Source organism: Stegodyphus dumicola, chromosome 3 (genome assembly GCF_044657685.1).
Source record: "Stegodyphus dumicola isolate Sdum_Otavi_A_Nest chromosome 3, ASM4465768v1".
NCBI lineage: Eukaryota > Metazoa > Arthropoda > Arachnida > Araneae > Eresidae > Stegodyphus > Stegodyphus dumicola.
Genome location: NC_140770.1, coordinates 210,779,270 through 210,803,505, shown reverse-complemented (window position 1 = coordinate 210,803,505; position 24,236 = coordinate 210,779,270). Strand labels below are relative to the sequence as shown.

Genomic DNA, 24,236 nt, shown 5'->3' with positions numbered 1-24,236 from the left:
TATAAATAGAACATGTTTAAGTCAGTAAATGCATATACTATTGTACTCGGATTTATCCGACGAAAGAACATCACTGTAATAAAAGAAACTGATTTGAAGTACTGAAAAAAATGTGATCACTGTAGAAACTACTATAAACTACATATATCTATCTCTTTACAGGGGACCACTGATAATATCAAGCAAGGAAATTTTAGTAAATATATATTAGAAACTCAAAAATTTCCGGCCAAATAAAACAAAACTAGCATAGTGGATGGAGCGCATAAAAAGGTAGTCGTTATTACGTTAGCCAACAAATTATACAATATTTATCATCGGAAATGTATCAAAGGCGATATTCTACAAAATACCTAGGCACTTTAGAGAATGCCGAAAACTGGCCGGCAATGTATGAAACGATTAACATATCATACATTTCCTAAGCATTCTATGGAATGCCAGATGACAAAATCGGCAAAGTAGGAAATGCAGCCTCGATTCGTTTCGAATATCCATACATTTAATATATTTACAGGACAACATGAACATTTTTCATACTTTCCCTAAATAACATTTGATATTATATAAAGCATTTAGTATGCATTACAGCCCACCTGCGGCTGAGGGGTAAAATCACTGAACACTGGTAATTCCAGCATGGGTTCGATTCCAGGCAAACGTGCAGGCCGCATGAGCGTATTCTCTGTCTCTAATGTGTATACCGTAAAATATACATTACTTACGATGCTTGTGGAAAATATATAATAAGTGTCATTTTCGTCCTTTACTTAAAAACGTCAGGATTTCTATAAAATGCCTAGGAATATGCCTTCTAAAGAATGCCGGGGTTTCATACATTGCCGGTAATATATTCAAAAGCTTTAATCACGAAATATGATTTTTAAAAACTGAATATAGCTATTGAATTCTTTGTTTTTCCTGCATCCATAAATTTAGATTTTACACAAAGTGAAATCAAAAGTCAAACTTCCTAATTTTTGAAGCTGCGTTCTCCATGTAGCAAGATCTTCAATTAGGCATTTAGTACGAAAGCATCGAAAAGAGTTTGTTCATCTTTTTTTGTATAGGTTTGCTCTTATTCTGTAAAGTAGAAAAGAAATTCTCTTGGAAGTTTCCCAAGCTTCTCATTCGTTCTTTCACGTTCTACTTCTGTCTATTTTTACATATATTAACTGCTTTCTTGAAACTAACAAAACTTAGTTTTATTTTCGACCATTATATAGTCTCTGCTTTTAAATATATTACAATATTACATAAATTTTAAAAAAGGAATGTGCACTATATATAATTTTAATTTAAATAACACAATACGAAATTTCAGTTCATGTGGTCCGGTTTCAGAACCATTATATATTACGTGTGTTGTTTCCGAAGTTCTAGCAATTTAGGTATAACTTTTTACCATCAGTATTACTAAGCAGTTTTTCAGTATTATCTCCATTTAACTGAATACACTTATTGTAACGAAAAACTAATTTTTTAAGTCGTCTTCAAAGAACCTTTTCGGTGTTTCCTCAAACCACTTGTTCTTGGGGAGGTTAAACTCTCAAATCTAACATCCCATAAAGAACTTTTCAAACGTGAAAACAGAATATACCTTTCACAGACGTTGAACAATTTCTGAAGTTTTCACACACTCTTTCCACAAAAAGAAACTGATTGTGCTTCGCATCTTCAATAACTGCTAAAACAGTAGTACAAAAATATGTATGTATCATTCAAACAACTTGTAGAGACATTAGGATTTTTAGGAAAGGCGGAGAAATGAAAAATGAGCAACCGCCTTCGCCCGAAATCGAATCACGGACCTCTGGAATACCGGCCCAGGCAGCTGGCCATTGCACCACGAAGGCATACCAAGAAAGCGAGAGAAATATCTTATAAACTGAACTATACTAAACAATATTGCATGAACATGTTAAGACTTGTCTCTGACCGATAATGTGTTGCCTCACAAGTTCTAGAAATTAAAACTTTGGAAAGACCGCACATATATAAAACGTTTGTTTACCTCAAGGATGTCTGCGCATTTTTCAACCTTCATAATGTATTGAATGCAGTCTGTCTTAAGCAGTTGTTAATAATTTCTATATATAACTTGTAGAGTCATGAGGGTTTTGATGCTGGAGACGTGACAAAATGTGCAATGCCCTCGCCAGGATTCGAACTTCAGACCTGCTGAATACGCGTGGAGTGCGCTTCCAGTTACACCACGAAGAGATAAAAAGGACGGATAAAATAACTTATAATCTAATTATGCATTAAAAATATTCACAAAAAGTATAATTTTTTTATAGGCTCACTTACGCACAGAGGTTTAACCATGCCAGTTAAAAGTTAAGGCATGTTGTTCTGATTAAGTTAAATTTCAGGATTCATTGCAAATTTGCATAACCTAAAGCAGGGTTCTCCAAATCATTTACCAACAGGCCGTATTGATTCTTTCACAAAGCTTAGAGGAACGAGATCTAGCTAGTTCATCATACCATGGTGAAGTAATTATGACGACCAGTGTACACATTTTTTCAGCAGCGAGATTTTTGCAATTAGATCATTATGATAATACGAAGAGATTTGTTTCTTAGACTTTCATGTAATTTCACCTAACATAAATTTCTTAAAACTATTTAAAAGATTGCAAAATCTGCTTCTCCCAGAATATCAGAGATTTTTTAGGTTTGCAATGTAATTTTATTTTTAAGAGGATTTAGCTTTTCGTTGTAACAATTTATCAGCGCATTTTGTTTACATTTTGATCTCGTATAAACTTTTGCTCATCAATTTCATATTTCCGGCAATGTCTTCCGTAAAAATATCTCCAAAATTAAAATAAATTACAACATATATTGAAGGGGAAAAAAGAAAAAAAAAAAAAAAAAACTGCGGCTGAAAATTTTTTTATGAACGAATTTAGAATACTACAGTGAAAGCAGGTAAAGATAATATGAGAAATATTTATTCTCGAAAAAGTACAATTACGAAATTTTTAATAGAGTGCTACGGTATTTCACTTATCGTTTAATGTTTATATTACTTTGTTTATTTTAAATTAAAAAAAAAAACTGAAAGCTTTCAGATTTACATTCGTTTTTTTAAATGTTTTGCGTGTTACCTTTATTTATTAAATATCAGTTCTTCGCACTTAAACCATAATATTCAATTCAACAGGAATATCGCAAAATAATTTTAATATGAGCGTGTCTTTAGAATTTCCAATACACAGTCTCGCGCGCTAGAGATAATTTTTTTTTTCGTACAGTGTTCCCATTCTTCGCTTTGAAATCGGTGAGTTTGTTAATGAAAAATTCTTTAATGTCTGACAAAATATGAAATAGATAATAAAACAAATTCCAAATTAGGGCTTCCAGATGCCCACATTCGGTGGAGGATTACGTTATTCAAAATTTGATGTAACTTCTCTAGGTACCGTTGTTTTATCACAATGCGAGAAACATATATATATTTATGCAGATTCTTCATTACGTAATTTCTTTAAATATAATACAGGGCTGTAATATTTGGTGGCAACAGTTAGAAAAGTGAATCAACACAAAATGCCAAAACGAAATTAATAGCCCTTCTGGGCTAACGCTCTTTGGGCTAAAAATAATAATAATAATAAAAAAAAACTTTGGCCGGCCAGACAGGTAGTGCTAGCGGGCCGTAGTTTGGAGAATTCTGATCTAAAGCATTATTAATCGATGAAGTAAATTTAGAAACTCAAATACTTGAATACCTATTGTTATGCACATTTAGGAACCTCACAATATCTCGTTAAAGCAGTCTTCATCATAAAATAATCTTAAAAGTTTTGTACTTATATTATATATGAAGGAAAATTCCACCACTTTAAAAACTGAACTGTCTTCATGTTCCGAACCTTTAATAGTATATGTACAGCATATTTCTTTTGTCAATAATGAAGAAAATAAAGACTTCTTTAAACTATGAGCAGAAAAAAAAAGGTACAACAATAAAGCTTCACGAAGTGCAAATACAAGCCCTTCCACAAAAAAGTTCAATGACCGAAAAGTTTGTATATATCTTTTGTCAATAATGAAGAATGGAATTTCTCAAGACAAAAGAGAAACATGCCGAAGTAAAACCTAAAATTAGCAAAGAGACAACTTTGTGTTTGCCGAATCCGATTCTTAAAGATTTCTATTCTTCGAAAATTTATAACATATCTTGCTAATGTGGTTTGAGATATATCAGCCAAACTAAAGGAGCGTTTTAAGTTTCGCACCAAGGAACACAAATCTTATACCCGAAAAGGTGAATTTAGCAGGTTATCAATAAAGCTTCCTCCATTACTAAATTGGATTTTATTGATGCGCTTCGTATTCGCAAAGATTTATCTTGTTTAGTTAATGGCTTTAATTCCAATCCAGTCCTTTCAAACACTTTTAAAATTATATTAACTTAATTTTTCAAATTCCGTTACTATTTCTGTCGACAGATGGCGCTAGCTTCTTGTTAGCTTTACTCCCAGTAGGTATAAATACAACCATGGCTTTCCCTTTGTTACAGATTTCTTTGCTGCTGACAAAGAGGGACCTGTATTTGTTTGCATTCGAAATCTATAGTCACTTGAAAAAAATCTATGCCAGATACAATGTTTTGTTTCTTTGCTTAATTTTATGTTTTACTTTCGCATGTTTCTCTTCTCCCTTGACAGCAGTAAAGTTCACGGGAAATACAAAAAACGTTCAATGACCACAAAATCTGCATAATCTCTTTTATCAATAATGATGAAAATAAAGAACAGAATTTATCAGAAAATTTGTGAAGATACTCTGCTAATTGGTATTTACTGAAAAGCTGAAAAGAATATTATTTAATTCTGACAGATCGCTTTAAGAATATTTAAACAATGTAGTTGTTTTATTTGACTGGTTTGATGAAAAATATGCATGCAACAGAATGTAAACAAAACTGTTGCCAGCTTTCAACTAAAATGTACAATATCAGATTGATGTTAACTAGACTAATCTTGAGCTTATTTGGAAATGAAAGTATTCCCCTTTTATTACCCTGCCAAGAATCAGTTTAATAATGATTAACTATTTGAAATGTTGCAGTATTTTTTGTGGCCTCGCAATCCATCCAAAATTTCTTTTAAGGTGGATGAAGTATAATGCTATAAAACCGGAAATATTTTTTTCGGGATTACATCATTGTTTCCGTACCATATTGATAACTCAATATTGTGTTTGAATGTGACTACAGAAAATATTAATTTCCTATTTTTAAGCATATAACGATCAAAAATGCCAGTATCACTACAATATAATTCTTTATAATACTTGCTAAACTTGCAGTGTAAAGAAAGTATAAGTTAGAACTAAAGATTCAAAAGCGTTAAAAGTATTTTTGAAACCATCTGCATATTACCTATGCTTAATTAATTTATTGTAAGAGATTATTAGTTTTAAAAATGATTTTTAAATGGATTCTTTATCTCAAATGCTTGATGGCCGTGGGTACTGCTTCATAACGATTTCGTTTTGATTCCACCGAGAGTAATCAAACTTCACATTAAGATAGGTAAATTCCATATACAGGATCAACCTCTCTGTAACCGTGCAGGAGAAATCTATGCTATTCAGTCTGCTCCAGTTGATCAAAAATTTATTCTGCTCCGACGAAAGGTCTTCCTTTCTCCGCTTTTATTATCTGCTAAAGGTTTTTAAATATTTAAAAAAGAAAAGACTTCTGGATACGAAATAAACAAATGATTAGACCTAATAAACGCGTATGAGATAATCCAAATTGAAATTTTGAAACTGAAAGGCTGTAAACAATTTCAACGATAAATGTAATAAGAATCCTAAGAAGTTGTTTAGAAATGGACGTAGATAGATAACGTAGCTATTTAAAAATGGACCACTGTTCTTAATGTGCTTATCAACTAATCAAATCTGGTATACCGCTCTTGCAAGTAAATGCAAGTGCGGACGCTGTTCCTATTAGGTGGGAGAGCGGACGCTGTTCCTTTTAGGTTGGAGAGAGAACTCGCAAGCTTTCTATTGAGGGGTAATTATACAAACTCACTCAGCTATACCGTACTGTCCCATGTGCTCCATTCCGAGGAGATCGGGTTCAAAATTCTAACGCCTTTAGAACCAAACCAAATCCCTGGGCGCTAGGAAACCGGTGAACAGGAGACTGGTCATATTACCCACTCGCATGACTGACGCCACCACCCTTCGGACAGCACAGGCTGTCCTTTTGGGTAGTAGAAATCGGAATCGTGTATTTTATACTATGCTGTGCTGATACTGCCAGGGTATAGATCTCTGCCAGTACAAAAAAACTACTTTAGTTTACAAAGTAGTTTAAAAAACCTGACAGAACCACAGGTAAAAATATCATAAAAACTGAAACTGAAATAGGGGGGAAAATTAAACGTTTTAAAAAGAAAGGGAAGACTATTTTGGGCGCGGAATTTACCTTATTTACCTAGCTTGAACCACCGTGATGCAAAATGTACTAGTAAGATTATAGATAAGAGAGGAGATTTGCGGCTCGGTACCTGTAACTGTGTTTCAGTCATGAGATTTCAACATCTCACTTCTTTAAATATTAATTTTCTAATAATAGAACTCATAACTTCTTAGATTCATAGTCATAAACTCGATTTAACTACGTTATTTACGGACTGAGGTACGTATACTTTCATTTGGTAAAAATTAGAAACATTGTGCATGAAGATAACACACGTGTAAAAGGGGGGGGGAATATGACAACAGTGAGCTCGATTAAACTGCTTCTCGATAATAGAGAGGATCTGCTGTAGGATCGGAATTAAAATATACTGGCACCTTCACAAAAAATATCGCTCATTGTGTTTCAAAGGAACTCCTGGCTAAGAACTGCCAGCCTTGTGGCTTAAAATAGCATTTGATTTGCATTGGACGAATTTAAATTTGTTTGCTTCGTGATAAAAGCAGTTTGTCGCAATCGCTGCTGGAGCCATGTTTTTAGAGAATGGCGGCAGAAGTTTCGAGGAAATATTTTATTCACTGAACAACTGTTGAAGACCGAAAAAGGTACTGTTAGGAACATATACAATCAGATGATGTCACCAGAAGAGTTTTCATTAACTTCTTACCTGCCGAATTCAATGCAGTTTAAAACATTGTTTTTCTCTCTCTAGCTTTCTCACTGCCAACCAATCAGACAACTACTGTTGTGGAGGTGAAAATTATGCATTTTATTTCTGACATACTACCATTTAGAAATTCTCTTCTCATTAAATTTACGTGTCTCAAATTTAACCTGTATTCTAAGCACTAAAAACCTGAAGAAAATAACTGTGTGTTCTTTAATAATAAACATATGAATGCACTGAAGTAAAAATTAGCATAAATAAATGAGAAAATATTGCTGACTGCAGTTGTTGAAACTTTATCAAAGTTTAACTGTTACGGTGAAAACAGTAGAAGTTGTAGTGCTAAGTCGAAAGAAGAGAGTACGGAAGCGCAGAAAAATCGATTCTGAGGTTTTATAAGTTATCAAATTAGTGTGTTATTTTTATGCGAGTATATTAAAAAATTTTAATGAAATCAAAAAAGCCTCAAAATATCTATTTACAGCAAATAATAAATACAAATAAATTAATACTTTGTAACTGACGTATATTATTTTCAAAATTAATTCTACTTAAATAGTAATTAAAATACGTTATTAAGTAAAATATAAGAATAATTAAATAATTTTCCTAAATTCTCTCATTTGAAAACAAAGGCTGGAAAAACGTTTAATATTTTAAGAACACTTTTAATTTTAATTTAATTAAAATCACATGTTTAAGGAGAACCTTTTTATTATTAAAACATTCCCAGTTACAATACAAAAAACATTATTTATAATTTAGGTCATCTAGATTTTTGAAGGTAGATTGCCTATCACTTATGCATACAAGGGGGAGGTTAAGACGTTCTAATATATTTAACGATATTTTCATAACGATGAGTACTGTAAAATATATTACATTTGTACTGCAAAATATCCATATCAGCATAAGGAATACTTTCGTGAAATTACTGGTTTTGAACCTACCCAGGTAACCTAAATAATTATTACCTAAATCAAACTTTCAGTATTTTGATTGCTAGTTGTAAACTTTGTCTGTACAATATAAATGCTCATTTTGTGCCGATGTCGATCCTATACCATATTTATAGTATGGTATAGTTCGACCGTCTCAAACGTAACCCTGGCTGGCATTCTGCCAAATTACATAGCCCAAAAGGGGCGTTATTACTTGTTGCGACTTGAACTCCGGAAAGAGAGAATTTATATGCTGCAGAGAAAGAAAATCCCCCAAACCTTCCAGCCTATTTTGAGAATAATTCGGTCCGAACGGTGCATGCGTGTTTGCGCTGATGGTCGCGGATAAGGCGGTCGACGTCGATTCTATGCAGTGTGTCTAGCGTATGCATAAGACAGCTTTGTGCTAATCGCAAATGTGCATTAATTCTCTTACTCATTCACGCATCATTATCAAATCTGTACTAATATTTCTATAATTAAGACACAATAACACGCCGAATAAATACTAATTCAGAAGTCAAACAACAAAAATCAGCGTTATACCTACAAAACTTTCACAGGACTAGTTTCGATGGTTTTACCGAACCATCATCTTCAGCTGCAAAACCGCAAATGAAGAAGATAGGAAATAATGATTAGATAAGATAAGAAAGCCTGGACAAGAATAAGCAAGTGGCGCCATCTGTTAGAGAAACCAGAACTAAAACATAATTTCTCTAAAAGCCGAAGGCAAATTTGGATTGGAATTAGGATCGTTAACTAGAACAGAAAGATTTTTATGAATGTGAAATGCCTCTAGAAAATCCAGTTCTCCAATGGAAGATGTTTTTTGAATAATTTTGGCAGCAGAAAAATTGAAAGTGTGATTTTCGGACCAACAATGTTGAGCAACAGAAGACTTCTGTGTTTCCTTTTTTCTAACATAAGCCTCATGTTCTTTGACGCGAAATTTTAAGGCTCTCTTAGTTTGGCCAATGTAAATTAAACCACACTGGCAAGGAATCCTATAAATACCCCAGGAATTCATATCCGGAATGGGGTCCTTGAGTATAGAAGTTGGAATTTTATTGATGGGAGAATAAACAACCCGAAAGTTAAATTTCTGCAAAATATGTGCAACTTTATAGCTAATTGATGGAAAGAAGGGAATGACAACAGAATTTTTATAATCTCCTAAAATAAGAGTGTGGCTTTTAGTGTGTTCAGATGAGAATTTTTTAACTGCTTGATTAATAATGTTGGGTGAAAAGCCCCTGTCAATAGCTATTGCTTTTAAATAATTTAGTTCTTCATCAAGGGCTAATTTGGAGGAGCAAACTTGAAGAGCACGGAAAACATAGGAATAAAATGAAGCTAACTTTTGTTTAGTCGGATGACATGATTTAAAGTGTGCTGGAAGGCAAACCGATGAAGGTTTACGGTAAACTGTAGTACTGAAGTTGGATGTGTTACGTGTGACCAGAATGTCGAGAAACGGAAGAGAATTGCAAGTCTCAAGTTCAAAAGTGAACTGAATAGCAGGATCAATAGAATTCATTGTTGAAAGAACTTTATTTAAATCATCTTTATTACCTTCAAACAGGGTAAAAGTATCGTCTACGTAGCGGAACCATGCCGGGAAGTTTAAAGTTTCAAACAATTTTGATTCATAATAATGCATGTAGATATCAGCCAGGATGGGACTGAGGGGCTTCCCATGGCTAATCCCTCAGTTTGTTTGTAATATTTATTTTGGAAAATAAAATGTGTTTGTTTCAAAGAGAGTTGAGTGAGAGAAATTAGCTCCTCAATTTCGATGCAAGAGAAATGAAATTCGCGAAGTCTGGTTTCTAGACATCTTAATGCACCCTCCACTGGGACATTGGTGAATAATGATTTTACATCAAAAGAAACCATGAGTAAAAATTACTAGGAGAAATGTTTTTAAACTTTTTTACAAACTCTATTGAATTTTTTATGGTGTAAATGTTATTGTCTAATAGAGTGGAAAATCTAGAAACCAAATATTTAGCTAAAGGATACGAGGCAGTACCTAAATTTGATACAATAGGGCGGAAAGGAATACCACTTTTATGAATTTTGGGAAGAGCATATAATCTGGCACAATTCGCAACAGATGGGATAAGCGAATGTTTTAAGTTGCTTGAAATGATGAGTTCTTTCAACAATGAGTTCTTTCAACAATGAATTCTGTCGCGTTTGCTTACTAGAACTTTACTTCCACGAACGCCCTCTGGCGAAAGAGACTAAAAGTAATCAGTTGAACGGCTGACGCGTCTAACAGATGTATAACGATAGACCGTCTCCGTATAAATTATGCTTGTAATCATTATAACTTGTAAATATTTTGTAAATATCTTTCATATGAATTAAAATTTCTTAAAAAGTTTATAGCTGTGTTGCGCAGTAAATCGAAGTTCATCATAGAGACGGATACCGAGAAGAAGGAAAAGCAGGCAGTTCAGGGCAGCCCTATTTAGAAGGTAAGTAAGTGAACTTTCACTTATCTATTTAATGATCAAAAAATTTTAATAGTACAAAGTTGATAAAATTTTTTAACATGGCGCCCGAACAGGGACTGCCAGTAACTGCTGTTTTCCTAACTATTGAAACTGTCTAAATTGACATCAATGATATCGATAATACATAAGCATAAATAATTAGTGAATTGCTGATAGTTGTTGAATTATTGAATATTAAATAATGACGGAATTTATCGATACATTGAAAAGGAAACGCGGCCACATAAGGGCTGCCGTTACAAAATTAATTGGCCGAATCGAAACTGAATTACCAAAAACCGAAGTGAATGCAGAGGAACTAGAAATTTCTTTAGAACTCTTAAATGAAAAATCGAACGAGTTAAAACAAATAGATGCCGATATAGAAAAATTAATAAACATAAAGGATCTAGACCAGGAATTAAACGGTGTTGACGAATATCGTGAAAGAATAACTACATTTAAATACAAAGCTAACAAAAAATTGAAAGAAATTAATATAGAACAACAAAAATTTAATGTGTTACGAAGCACTGAACAGTTAAGTGAAAGTATTATAGAAAACGTTAAAATCGAAAGTCATAATGTGAAGCTTCCTAAACTTACGATTCCGAAGTTTTATGGCGAGAGCTGCGAATGGCTGACGTTTTGGAACACTTTTTCATCAGCCATACACCAAAATAAAACGCTTGACGCTATAAGCAAATTTAATTATTTGAAATCCTTTTTGGGAGGCACTGCTTATAACACCATTGACGGTTTCGATTTAACCGAAGAAAATTACGAAACTTCAGTTAAACTCCTCACAGAAAGATTTGGAAATAAAGATGTACTGATCAACGCCCATATAGATAAATTACTGAAAATAAGACCTCTAAAAGATTGTAATGACATTCAAAATTTCCGTAAGTTATTCAATTATATACAGAAACATATTCGATGTCTTGAATCATTAAATATGACCTCAGAAACATATGGAGCTTTATTAACACCTACTTTGCTTAAAACATTGCCCCCAGATTTGGTTTTGGAGTATAATAAAACAGTTCGAAAATCAAATTACGATTTGAGTCACCTAGTGGAATTTCTTTCTGAACAGTTAGTTGCGCGGGTACGTACATTCCAGACGGTCCAGCCAAAGGCGGCGCCGCAAAAGCATAACAAACTGAGTGAACCCAGACCTATTGCGAAACACACAGCTTCGGAGTTAACGAACGCAAGTTTGCGGGGGGGACAAACACCATGTGTTTTCTGCGACTCTTCTGATCACGAGTCTATAACGTGTAAACAAGCATCTTTATGGTCTACTGAGAAAAAAAGGGAGAAATGCAAAGCGAAAGGGATCTGTTATCGCTGTTTACGCCCACGGCATCTTAGTTTTATTTGCACTTCTAGAATAAGGTGTGAATTATGTAAACAACGACATGCCACTATAATGTGTTTTAAAACCGAAAACGGAGAAGTTAAGGAAGAACAAATTGAAAATAAGGCCTTAACGAATAATTCATCCTATGAAAGTGTAATTTTGCAAACTTTAATTGTCAGTGTTTACGGAGATGGTGAAAGCAATTTTATACGAATAATTCTGGATACCGGAAGTAGCAGATCATATATCAGCACATTTCTTGCGGAGAAATTAAAACTAAAATCTTTAGGTCAGGAAAGTGTGACTCGTGGGCTTTTTGGAGGAATAGAAAAAAGGGAAAATCACAACAAGTATCTGATTAAGTTAAATAATCCAGAAACAGGATTCACATGCGAAATGGAGGTTTTGAGCCAAAAAACCATATGCTCACATATTCCAAAATTGGAGGATAGGGAATGCTTAAAGAAACTAAGAGGTTACAAAATTTTTCCCAGTGATGTAACTAATGAGAATTCTTGTTTATTTGAAAAACACTCTAACGAAATACACATGCTTGTAGGAGCAGATTATGCCGGAAAACTCTTTACAGGGGAAATAATACACGTAACGGAGAGTTTAGTAGCGATGAATACACACCTTGGTTGGACAATATTAGGGAGAACGAAGGTAAAGGGAAAAAATTTTAATGAAATTCTTTTATCACTACACATTAGTGACAGAAAAATTTGTGACTTGTGGTCTCTTGATTCTATCGGAATAACTGAACCAGCTCTTTCGCAAACAAAACAAGAAATACAAAAGGCTACAGAAAATTATTTTATCCGTACTTTAGAAAGAGATGACGCTGGAAGATATCAGGTGTCACTTCCATGGCTTCAAATTCATCCTGAGTTGCCAGATAATAGAATCCTTGCAGAAAAGCGTCTGAAGTCTTGCGTGAAAACCCTTCAGACAAAGAATTCCTTAGAAGCCTACGAAACTGTTTTAAAGGATTGGGTAGAAGAGGGAATAATTGAACCTATCAATATTTCGGAGGCAGAAAAGATCAAAGGGCATTATCTGCCACATAGACCCGTGTTTCGGGAAAATTCGACCAGTGTTCGACGCATCTGCAAAGGAGAAAAATTCGGTATCTCTGAACGACTGCCTGGAAAAGAGTCCTAATTATCTTGAATTGATTCCCAAAATTTTGATAAAATTTCGAGAGGGGAAGTATGGAGTAATTTCGGATATAAAAAGAGCATTTCTTCAGATAGGTGTGAATCCAGCGGATCGAGATTTTCTCCGGTTCCTATGGTGGGAGAAAGGACAGCCTGAAAAACTGACTATATATCGGCACCGAAGGGTTGTATTCGGCGTAAACGCCAGCCCCTTTTTACTCGCTGCCACAATTAACTACCATTTGGAAAATGTACCAAAACATCATCAGGAAATAGCTTCAAAGCTAAAGAAAGCCATGTATGTGGATAACTGCGTAGCGAGCGTGAATATATTGAAGAATTAAACTCATTTATCAAAGGATCTAGAGAAATCATGGCTACTGCAAAATTTGACCTAAGAGGTTGGAAACATAATAGACTTAAAAATGAAACTTCAATTCTAAACCTTTCTGATAAAGATTATGAAGATGTTGTGTCAGTATTGGGATTGAAATGGAACTTGTTTGACGATACTTTGTCTTGTCACGTAAAATATGAAGAAAACCCTGTATTGAGCAAAAGATCTGTTCTTTCCGAATTGAGTAAAATCTTTGACCCAATTGGGTTTACTAGTCCAGTTACTCTCATGCCTAAACTGATTCTGCAAGAGTGCTGGAAACAGAAAATTAACTGGGATACTAATCTGCCGAATGATCTAGCAAGGAAATTTTTCACATGGTCATCTCAGTTAAAATATTTGAAAGACATCAAAATTCCTAGATTGCTTCCCAAAATAGACGAAAGTACCACTCTGCATGTATTTTCGGACGCAAGCGAGGACGCGTATGCGACCTGCATTTTTCTTAGACACAGCGGTGAGAGTGGAGTCACTTGTCAATTGATACAATCTAAAGCAAGAGTTGCTCCGCTAAAAGCACTCACGATACCTCGACTAGAGATACTCGCTTGCACTATTGGAGCCAGGCTCTCTCATACAATAAGAGAAGACTTTGAATTAAAAGAGGTTCCAGTTTTTTACTGGACGGATTCCACAAATGCTCTCTTTTGGATAAAACAGAAAGAGAATTGGTCCACTTTTGTAGCCAATCGAGTAAATGAGATTCGAAAATTGAGTAACCTAAGTCACTGGCATCACATTCCCGGAAAGTTTAATCCTTCGGATTTGACATCACGCGGTTGCTCTGCAAAAGAATTGAGGAAATCCGAATGGTGGAAAGGACCAGATTGGATTTATCGACCTCCAGAAGAGTGGCCTATTGCAGATGGAGAACATCCTGACTTCGATATAGTAAATGGAGAGAGAAAACGAACTGTGGTTTCAGCCAGCAATAACACGAATACAGATAAATTTAAACTTTTTGACAATATTTCAAAATTCGAAAAGATCATAAAGGTCGTATCTTGGATCTTTAGATTCGTTAAAAATGCTACAACACTACCATCTGAAAGAACTCATGGGAGAATTTCAGTCGAAGAACTAAAAGGAGCTGAAATAGTGGTTTTCCGACTCATCCAACGAAAATCTTTCGAAGGATTGAAAGATAAAAGAATACGTGCTCTAGAACCTATCATGGACTCCAATGGCCTTATAAAAGTGAAGACACGTATCTTTCAGAGAGACGATGATGCTGACTTTCGTTACCCAGTTTTACTTCCCTCAGAACATCCATTAGTCTTAAAACTGATCAAATCTGAACATGAAAGGCTAAGTCACGCTGGAGTACAATTCGTTATGTGCGCTTTGCGTGAAAAATATTGGATCATAAAGAGTAGGAAGACCGTACGCAAGGTTATCCAAAACTGTGTACGATGTCGAAGGTTCGACTCTGATTCATATAAGATTCCTCAAGCGCCACTACCTGAAGACAGAATAAGAGATGCTTTAATTTTTGAGATTATTGGTGTTGATCTGACGGGTCCCTTAATTTTAAAAGGAGGCCAAAAAACATGGATCGTCATTTTTACTTGCGCAATATATAGAGCAGTTCACTTAGAGCTAGTCTCATCTCTATCAACTGAAAGTTTCCTGCACGCGTTCAGGCGATTCATCGCTCGAAGGGGTAGACCTGTCACTGTATACTCCGACAATGGAACCAATTTTGTTGGATCAAATAATTTGTTTAAGACCATAGATTGGAATTCTATCTTAGAAAATGCAACAGTTAAGAAAATTGAATGGAAATTTATCCCCCCTTCCTCGCCATGGTGGGGAGGGTGGTGGGAAAGATTAATTGGAGTACTAAAGAGAATTCTTCGAAAGGTACTAGGAAAATCTTCTCTGAACTACGAAGAATTGTTGACAATCATTTGTGACTGCGAGAGCATTATGAACAACCGTCCTCTCACGTATTTGTCAGAAGACGTAAAGGATTTAAGAGCTCTCACCCCAGCAATGTTTCTAACAGAAATTCCAGAGACTGGAGTTCCTGAATTAGATCTTTTGGATTCTAAATCCATCAATAAAAGATACCTTTACAGAGCCAAATTGAGAAAAGATTTACGAAAACGATTTCGATCAGAATATTTAGGGTAACTAAAACAAAGCTCAAAATTCATCCGCGAACCATCTTCTGTGAAAGTTGGTGATCTTGTAATTGTGTCCAACAACGAAAAAAGGATAAACTGGCCCTTAGCTAGAATTGTGGAAATTTTTCCATCCCACGGCGGACACATTAGATTAGTGAAACTGAAAACTGCACAAGGGGAGATTATAAGACCTACTAAGAACCTCATACCTCTTGAACTCAACTTTACACCTGAGTCGGATATGCTAGTGAGGTACAGAACTCGACGTATGACGAAAACTCAAAAGACTTGAACTACAGGTCAGTTGAGGTCCATCCTCTGTTGATACTGGACCTCAAGGTGGGAGTGTCGCGTTTGCTTACTAGAACTTTACTTCCACGAACGCCCTCTGGCGAAAGAGACTAAAAGTAATCAGTTGAACGGCTGACGCGTCTAACAGATGTATAACGATAGACCGTCTCCGTATAAATTATGCTTGTAATCATTATAACTTGTAAATATTTTGTAAATATCTTTCATATGAATTAAAATTTCTTAAAAAGTTTATAGCTGTGTTGCGCAGTAAATCGAAGTTCATCATAGAGACAGATACCGAGAAGAAGGAAAAGCAGGCAGTTCAGGGCAGCCCTATTTAGAAGGTAAGTGAACTTTCACTTATCTATTTAATGATCAAAAAATTTTAATAGTACAAAGTTGATAAAATTTTTTTAACAAATTCTATTGATCCTGCTATTCAGTTCACTTTTGAACTTGAGACTTGCAATTCTTTTCCGTTTCTCGACATTCTGGTCACACGTAACACATCCAACTTCAGTACTACAGTTTACCGTAAACCTTCATCGGTTTGCCTTCCAGCACACTTTAAATCATGTCATCCGACTAAACAAAAGTTAGCTTCATTTTATTCCTATGTTTTCCGTGCTCTTCAAGTTTGCTCCTCCAAATTAGCCCTTGATGAAGAACTAAATTATTTAAAAGCAATAGCTATTGACAGGGGCTTTTCACCCAACATTATTAATCAAGCAGTTAAAAAATTCTCATCTGAACACACTAAAAGCCACACTCTTATTTTAGGAGATTATAAAAATTCTGTTGTCATTCCCTTCTTTCCATCAATTAGCTATAAAGTTGCACATATTTTGCAGAAATTTAACTTTCGGGTTGTTCATTCTCCCATCAATAAAATTCCAACTTCTATACTCAAGGACCCCATTCCGGATATGAATTCCTGGGGTATTTATAGGATTCCTTGCCAGTGTGGTTTAATTTACATTGGCCAAACTAAGAGAGCCTTAAAATTTCGCGTCAAAGAACATGAGGCTTATGTTAGAAAAAAGGAAACACAGAAGTCTTCTGTTGCTCAACATTGTTGGTCCGAAAATCACACTTTCAATTTTTCTGCTGCCAAAATTATTCAAAAAACATCTTCCATTGGAGAACTGGATTTTCTAGAGGCATTTCACATTCATAAAAATCTTTCTGTTCTAGTTAACGATCCTAATTCCAATCCAAATTTGCCTTCGGCTTTTAGAGAAATTATGTTTTAGTTCTGGTTTCGCCAACAGATGGCGCCATTTGCTTATTCTTGTCCAGGCTTTCTTATCTTATCTAATCATTATTTCCTATCTTGTTCATTTGCGGTTTTGCAGCTGAAGATGATGGTTCGGTAAAACCATCGAAACTAGTCCTGTGAAAATTTTGTAGGTATAACGCTGATTTTTGTTGTTTGACTTCTGAATTAGTATTTATTCGGCGTGTTATTGTGTCTTAATTATAGAAGCCCCAAACAGGCTTACATTTTGCTTTCTTTTTTGCACGTGGTGTGGCCGCCATTTTGTGATTGTAGGAGTTTCGGTGAGTACATTTTTGCAATTTTCAAGTTATGTTTATGTGTTGTACATTTAGATATTGTGCTTTGCTTGTCTGATTTCATGCATTTTGCTTACAAACGTTTTGTTTTCTATTCAGTTCAGTGAGGGATTTTTCTGTGTTTTGTGTGTACTTTATTATTGCTCAGTTAATTTAGTTTGATTTTTGCACTGTTTATCATGCCTTCATCCGTTAATCGTTTCACTAAATTACGCCTGAAACGGCAAAAATTCCTGAATCATCTTGACTTTTTACTTAAATGTAAATGTAAAAAATTGATCCCCAATTTTATTCAAATCAAATCTAATCAAAAACCTTCGAGTCGCGTTTCAAGAATTCTGTTAAATTGCAAGCTTGCCTTACTTCGGTCCGTGATAAGAGATAAACGTCAACAATTGTCCAAAATTGAACATGAACTCTATAAGCTTCATTTGGAACTCGCTAAATCATATCCAAAATTCACTGCTCTTGAACAAAAGTCTTGGTCTAGAACGGAGAATGCAGTTAACCGTCATAAAAACACCCTTGCAGTTAAATTCGAAAAACTTCTTTTACAGTCTTCCAGTTCAAGTAGTTCAAAAAATCTTCCCATTGTAAACATCAAGCCAATAGTTAATATTTCTAATGTTAGTCTTTCAGAAGAACAAGAGAGAATTCTAAAATATAATTTTAACTTCTCACAAACCTGTAAACCCTCGATTCCAAAGATTTTGGCTCCTATCGAAAAAGCTTTCAAGTTCAGTAAAGTTTCAGATTCACAGAAAGAAATGATTAGGCATCTTATCGCTCATAATGTGAAATTCAATAATAAACCTTTGAAACCAAATCTAACTGCGAGAGAAAGAGCTACAATGCGCGAAATTCATTCTAACCCGGATATTATCATTTCAAAGGCCGACAAAGGCGGCCAGATAGTCGTCATGGATAAGAACACTTACATCGATGGTGTCACTAAACTCTTAAACGAAGGACCATATAATCCGATCCCTAAAGATCCTTCACCTTCGGACTTATCCAAAATAAAAACTGCGATCAATTCTTCGCAAATCATTTCAAGCAACTTAAAACATTCGCTTATCCCATCTGTTGCGAATTGTGCCAGATTATATGCTCTTCCCAAAATTCATAAAAGTGGTATTCCTTTCCGCTCTATTGTATCAAATTTAGGTACTGCCTCGTATCCTTTAGCTAAATATTTGGTTTCTAGATTTTCCACTCTATTAGACAATAACATTTACACCATAAAAAATTCAATAGAGTTTGTAAAAAAGGTTAAAAACATTTCTCCTAGTAATTTACTCATGGTTTCTTTTGATGTAAAATCATTATTCACCAATGTCCCAGTGGAGGGTGCATTAAGATGTCTAGAAAACAGACTTCGCGAATTTCACTTCTCTTGCATCGAAATTGAGGAGCTAATTTCTCTCACTCAACTCTCTTTGAAACAAACACATTTTGTTTTCCAAAATAAATATTACAAACAAACTGAGGGATTAGCTATGGGAAGCCCCTCAGTCCCATCCTGGCTGATATCTACATGCATTATTATGAATCAAAATTGTTTGAAACTTTAAGCTTCCCGGCATGGTTCCGCTACGTAGACGATACTTTTACCCTGTTTAAAGGTAATAAAGATGATTTAAATAAAGTTCTTTCAACAATGAATTCTATTGATCCTGCTATTCAGTTCACTTTTGAACTTGAGACTTGCAATTCTCTTCCGTTTCTCGACATTCTGGTCACACGTAACACATCCAACTTCAGTACTACAGTTTACCGTAAACCTTCATCGGTTTGCCTTCCAGCACACTTTAAATCATGTCATCCGACTAAACAAAAGTTAGCTTCATTTTATTCCTATGTTTTCCGTGCTCTTCAAGTTTGCTCCTCCAAATTAGCCCTTGATGAAGAACTAAATTATTTAAAAGCAATAGCTATTGACAGGGGCTTTTCACCCAACATTATTAATCAAGCAGTTAAAAAATTCTCATCTGAACACACTAAAAGCCACACTCTTATTTTAGGAGATTATAAAAATTCTGTTGTCATTCCCTTCTTTCCATCAATTAGCTATAAAGTTGCACATATTTTGCAGAAATTTAACTTTCGGGTTGTTTATTCTCCCATCAATAAAATTCCAACTTCTATACTCAAGGACCCCATTCCGGATATGAATTCCTGGGGTATTTATAGGATTCCTTGCCAGTGTGGTTTAATTTACATTGGCCAAACTAAGAGAGCCTTAAAATTTCGCGTCAAAGAACATGAGGCTTATGTTAGAAAAAAGGAAACACAGAAGTCTTCTGTTGCTCAACATTGTTGGTCCGAAAATCACACTTTCAATTTTTCTGCTGCCAAAATTATTCAAAAAACATCTTCCATTGGAGAACTGGATTTTCTAGAGGCATTTCACATTCATAAAAATCTTTCTGTTCTAGTTAACGATCCTAATTCCAATCCAAATTTGCCTTCGGCTTTTAGAGAAATTATGTTTTAGTTCTGGTTTCGCCAACAGATGGCGCCACTTGCTTATTCTTGCCCAGGCTTTCTTATCTTATCTAATCATTATTTCCTATCTTGTTCATTTGCGGTTTTGCAGCTGAAGATGATGGTTCGGTAAAACCATCGAAACTAGTCCTGTGAAAATTTTGTAGGTATAACGCTGATTTTTGTTGTTTGACTTCTGAATTAATATTTCTATGTTTAAATATAACTAGTGTCACTATTCCAAAAACTAATGTCTATCATATGGCAGTAAACAGTGTCGATCTATACGATGTTGGAGACAGATACATAAACCTGTGGTTACCAAGACGGAACTCTTGCTCTGGTGACCTAAGTCTACTTGTTATAAAATGAAAAATATTTCTCTTTTAAATGTCATTTATCTCACACTTTAATCTAAAAGGTACTTAAAAAGTGACATAGCAATCAAAAATGTTCTCCAAAGAACATGGATAGCAGGCCGATAAAAATATATATTCATATAACAGTTTTGTTGCAAACTTATGATTTGGACCAAATCTCAGCATGTAACTGAAACTCCAAAGTTTAGGCTCCATGTAAGCTTTTTTCACGCTTTTACAGTGGAACATAAAAACTGTACAGCACTGGTGGTAGAAGCAATACAAGTGCGACATCAATATAATTTACTGATATTAAACCAGTAGATATATAGCTAAGTCTTAATTAGACTTGTGTTTTTATGACTTAAAGTAATATATTAAAATATTCATTAAAATACAGAAGCAATTTAAAACATGCTATTAGTCCCTAAAGCCTTCATTACCTGGTTAGTTCGTCAATATTTTCAAAAATATTTCTCGCTAAAAGTGTGTACGTCGTTGGGCATGTGTAACTTGGGTATCACACGCCAAGCGGTTAGAATAACTACAGATGCTAAAATCCATGTATCATTTTTAAAATGGAAGATTACAGCAACATACCCTTTTAGAAAAATAGAATTTTACCGAGTAAGCAAAAACTGATTTTGTGTTCAGTTTAGAATTTCAAGACGGTATGTAATTTCCTTAAGTCCTATTTTCCTGTAAGTCTGTTCTATATTAAGTCCTACATATGAATGTGAAAAAATAGCGTGAATTGCTGCTGTAGAGTTTGAACAAATTACAGCGATTTTAAAGAAGTTCTGTTTTTGTAATTAAATGTCCAGCTTTCCAGTCTGAAAGCTTCTGCTCCTCCACAGAAGAAAGTGGCATTTGGTACAAAAAGACTCCTGCACCAGCATTTCCTTCTCATAAAAGTGCGCATCAGAGTGCAAAGAATGAAACAAGTTGGTCGTGAGTATCTAATGCTGGAGTTAAGAGGCGATGAAAGAATATGTTTGGCCAAACTTATGGGGAAAATGTAAAGACGAAACGAATGGGAAATATGTGAAGAACAAAAATTAAGGTGAAGTTATTGTACTAAAAAACATTCTTAACAATTTCAAATATTAAGAAATAGAAAATATCGTTGGGAACGGACTAGAGGGAATAGATGTTTTGCAAAATGCAAATCCCCTAGGAGACTGTCGTGCCAATGAAGAAAGAGACTCTTGAATAGAAAAACACAGCAATAATATGTACTTTAATAAACACTATACCAATTAGCATCTGAAGTTCGAGCTTCAACACGATTTCAAGTTTTGGCAAGTAACTGTTTTTTCCCGTTTCATCTATCTGCGATATGTTACTGACGGCAACTTAGGTCCTACTTCTACATGTAGCACTTCTATTTGCCGAACAATGTGCTCATTTTTAATCAGCCAAAATGAAAGAAAAAGACAAAGATGAGGAAGCCGAAAAGTCTCTTCAATGATTCCAAGCCTCCGCGTCATTTTGATCGCAAGCCAAGCCAGTTTCCCCCCCTTTTTTTTTAATGAAGAAGGAAGCATGTATGTGCGATGAGAGTATTTTTTCCCTCTCACCTTCTCCAAACTGTCAAGAAAATACATTTCTTTTCGCTGCTTTTGGAGGAGGAGGGGGGGGGGGTTGAAGATAGAAATTATGTAATCTTTTTTTCACCCTTGATTTAATTGAGTTTACATTTCAACCCATTCCTTGAGCTTGGTCACAGTTAAAAAACTTGCATTTTCTTAATTATTAGACATTTAAATTGATTATGACTTTCTAGAGGTGTTTTTTTTTTAAAGGGGGGGTCTTCTGTCCATGATTTCCTAAATAAAAGAAAAATTGTCGTTTTATAGTCTAAAACAGTCAATGCAAAATCCTCACGGAAAAACCCATAAACCAACCTTCTGTTTTCCTGCCATTTTTTACTTTCTTTTACGAAGTAAATTATTAATTAAACTGAATTAGTAAAGGACTCTTTTTTTTCCAAAACGGATTATAAAATGGATTTAAAGTCGGTTCAGAAAAATATTTTCGTGACGTATGTACGTAACTCGTATAACTTAAAAATGAGTAGCCTTAGAACGTTGAAACTATGGGACTGCTATAACATGTAGTTGTGCACCCACCAAAAGTATATAAATATATGCATATTATATATCCACTCTGTTATCCTAGGCTGTGAGAGCAGTTTTTTATTCTCTTACACATTGGTAAACTGTGCATTTTTTGCTTTAAAAGTGATTTAAATATGTTGTTATTATGTTCCGGTTAAGGTTTTTATGCCTTTATTTAATCTGTATGCAATAATTGAAGGAGGAAAATGAATGCCATAATTGAAGAAGGAAATGAATGCAATAATTAAAGGAGGAAATGAGTGCAATAATTGAACGAGGAAATGAATGCAATAATTGAAGGAAGAATCGAGGAAATGAGTTTAAATGAAATGCAGCAAGATGTGTACAATAGGCCGTACAAAGAAGTCATGTGGTGTCCACATCGGATATTTGTCTTAATGTATTCGAATACTTTCTTAGGCTCAGATTTTGTGTTGTTGACGGTTGAAATAAAATACTGATAAAAGTTTTATAACATTCGCAATTTTCCACTTCAATTTTGCGTACTGTAAACTTAATATAAATTTCCAAAAAATTATCTTATTTGATGAAAACTAACTAGTGCATAAACGTTTTATATTTTTTGTTTATATGCGTTGGAATGTTTTTTATTTGAGCGTATACGAAATAAATGCTGAAGAAGGGTTTCAAAATGCTCATGCTGCAGAATATGTGACTTCTAGACACTGAAATTCTTTTTCTTCTACTAGAAACTTCTTTTGTTAATGCATGGGAATGGTTTAAGATTTTTCGAAATGCATAAACAGAAACAGCGAAAACCTTATACTTCAGATCCTATTCTAACGTCCAGAGGTAATTTTATTACTTTTAAAGATATGGATCTGAGGTACTGCCTCTTAAATTTATTTTTTTACATTTTACCACATAAAATCTTAATGGCGAATGCGTATATTTCTGAATGTGCGATAAGTAATGATACTTTTTGACATACTTTAACCTCTCTTGAAGATTATTGCAGGTGCTAAAGCAGAAGAATCAGCCTAATATTCGTAAATCTGCAGTACTAGATTCGAAGATTTAAATACTGAATGTTGTTCTTCAGCTGCAGCACTGCGAAATGAATATTGCGATGATTCTTTTTGCTTTAGAACTTCCAGCAATCGTTATTTCAACTCATACTCTGTTGCAAATGTTATATCATTCATCACATTGGGCCGTATAAAGTTCTTGATTATTTTGTAGATTCAGCCATTTATTGTGTGTAAGATGTAACAGAAATTTAAAATCAGAAAAAGCAACAACGAAACTTAGGAATATAACATCTATATTGCAGGCTCAAAACACATCAAAGTCTTGTTTTTCCTCATCGGACTTTAAATAGCTGTTACAAGGAAGGAAAGGTAGAAATCATCTAACAATTTAAGATTGAAAATATCAGAATGCTGATTTCTGTAGTTCCTGAGCTGAATTGTTAAGTCAGCGACGAGTGTTTGGATTAGCGCTGCTCTTTCGTTTGTCATTAGAGATCAGCGGCTGTAAATTTTTCTGTTCTTCCTGTTTTTCCAAGATACCTTTCAACATTTTTCGCATTTGATATTTATCATTTTCCATACTATGTTTGTGTTAGCCCATAGCCTCATCATATGACATAGCATAAAGAGCATAAGATCCCGGACATAGCATAAGATCCCGGACTGAGCATTTGACTGTATCTGTCTGTTGACTGGACCTCCAGTATCTAAAATAATCACGTGTTAAAAGATGATTTTGACACCACCCACTCGGCAATAAATACAAAATTATCTTATTATTAGTAAAGAAAACGC

The 24,236-nt window shown here is 34.6% G+C and overlaps 1 protein-coding gene across 3 annotated transcripts in view; it reads right to left on the bottom strand.

The window, feature by feature from the left end:
* LOC118184859 (uncharacterized) overlaps positions 1 to 24,236 on the bottom strand; it is a 755,975-nt gene that overhangs the window by 72,700 nt on the left and 659,039 nt on the right. The window lies entirely within an intron of this gene.